The sequence below is a fragment of the Magnolia sinica genome, chromosome 8, assembly GCF_029962835.1.
Source record: "Magnolia sinica isolate HGM2019 chromosome 8, MsV1, whole genome shotgun sequence".
In the NCBI taxonomy this organism is placed as follows: domain Eukaryota; kingdom Viridiplantae; phylum Streptophyta; class Magnoliopsida; order Magnoliales; family Magnoliaceae; genus Magnolia; species Magnolia sinica.
In genome coordinates this window covers 29,233,914-29,236,295 of record NC_080580.1, presented here as the reverse complement: position 1 = coordinate 29,236,295, position 2,382 = coordinate 29,233,914, and positions in this window count along the sequence as shown.

Below are 2,382 nucleotides of genomic sequence, written 5' to 3'. Positions count from 1 at the left end.
TACATCTTTTCCCAAAGAGAAACAGTTGGGAGGGGTTAGAAAACTTAAGCCAAGTTTTTCAGAGCCTTACCTTTGTTTTGCAAACTGGGGCCCACCTGATGAGGGAATCATCCTGATTCTTGGGATAGGGCATCAATATAATGGTGCCATTATGATGGATGTATTGGATCTCTGACCAATCATTCCATGCTAGCACATGCATAGAGTGTACATGAGCTTTACTGCACATGCATATGACATCAGCAAAGTTCTTTCTTTGAACAGCGACATAAATTTTACTATTAATCTGAAAAGTGGAAAGATGCATCATAAATTTTGGACCATACGTAAATGACATAGAAAAATTGCCATGTTAGACATGTTATCAGACACTCTACAATACTTCTATCAGGAAGGACTTCTTGTATTTTAGAGGTATTTAATATATTTCAGGTTGATCTTCTGAAGAATGAGGTAGGCTTTGATGAAGCTTTCAATTACAAAGAGGAGCCAGACTTAGATGCAGCCTTGAAAAGGTCAATTTTTGAAATTCATATGCAATGTGTTTCTAAAATTTATCATCATCACCAGAAAAAGGTAACAATGTCTTTTTGCCATTGTCTAAAATTTATCATCATCACCAGATTTTAATGTTGATGAGGTCCACATTGCCATTATCTTTAAATCTCCACCTGGGCATCAAGTTTCCAGCTGATGTTGCTTGCAGATCCATTTTAGTGGACCATATTTCTAACTTTTGGCTTTCTTGTTCCTCAGATTTTGGCGTCTCTCATTTGGAATATGGCCCAAATATACATGGCCTGTACATTCTGCAACCCGGTTGATCGGTGATGATCTTAACAAGCATGCTATCATTGCAGGGTTGGCTTTCAGATGGACTAGCAATAGCTGTAAAGAGGCTCTCTTGCAACTCTGGACAAGGTTTGGAAGAATTCAAGAACGAGGTTGCATTAATTGTTAAACTACAACACAGGAATCTTGTTAGGCTTCTTTTCCTTCTGTTATTTTAGCTCTTTCACATTAGTTTTCTTTAGGTCAGACTTTTGGTTGGGGCATAGTTAGTACCTGATGTATAAGTTGGGTCTGAGTTACTGTTTCATGTGGTGGGTTGCATATCCAAGAGAATTACAGTTGCACACAAGAAAACTTGTGTGCTTTTTTTTTTTTTCCTGCATTCATTGTTACTTCTGTTTTGCCAACAGTCTTCATTAGAACTTGTGGCTTTCCATTTCATCATCATCACCAGGTTTAGTTTAATCCACTGATGGATCTAAAACAGATCATCATCATCATCATTGGGTTCAGCTTAATCTACTGGCAGATTTTTTTAAAAAGCCACCACCTTGGAAATTTTGGTCCATTTCATACTTAATCCATTGTAGATTGCAAACGAGAACCATCATGAAACACCCTTTTATAACTAAAATTTTTTCTGCTTGTATCATTGAATTCTGAATTCGTTTGAGACACAGTAGCAATAAATGCTACTTGTTCTCATCGCTTGCATGTTGTGCTAAAGGTTGCATCTTTTTTTGTAGTTTACAGGAAAGCTGAAGATATGAACTACCACTTGGTGTGCTTCCATGTTCTTGCAGATTCTATTAGAAGGTTTTATATCTCCTTTGCTTTAGAAAAATAAAAGATAGCCCCTTTGTTTCCTTAGATTCTATTTTATACTATGGCTGTGTGTGACACTTGATACACAGGAATGGAGTATATGGCATATATTATTCTCAAAATAAACCAGTTAAATCAGTCTAAAAACCAGATTGGTTGAATAATCCTAACAGCTGAAAATAAGACTGCTGGATACCTTTCACTTTTAACTGTCTAATATATGTCCAACAAATCTGATAGGTGGATGATCAAATACGTTTGATCATGATACATATAAACTTGTAGTCATGATTTAGACTGTTTAATTTGAATTACTCTTATGGAACAATATACCATCTTTAAGTAATTTCCAAGTGCCTGCATATCATCTATTACAATCTGCCTCATTATTGTTCTTGCAAAGTGAAGTGCCATGCATTGCTCATGTAATGATTCGATCTGAGCTGTTCAGTATCGTGCACCACATAGCTACATACAGGAACTATATCATCCAATGGAAGAATGTCCCACATGCAACTAGTTGTAGATGGAAAAAGGTGCAACCAGCTACGTGTAGGGTCCACCAGGGTGCATGTATGTCAACAGATCCATCAAACAGGGTTGCCCCATCATGAAAATAGGAGGGCCCAAAAATCAAGAGGGTCTAATCAACATTTCAGGCACATGATAGAAAACAATGGAGGACCACACACAAAACATTGAAATTCAGTGGACCACTTAATGGTCAGATTAGCATGATTTTTGGGGCATCCCATTTTCATTATG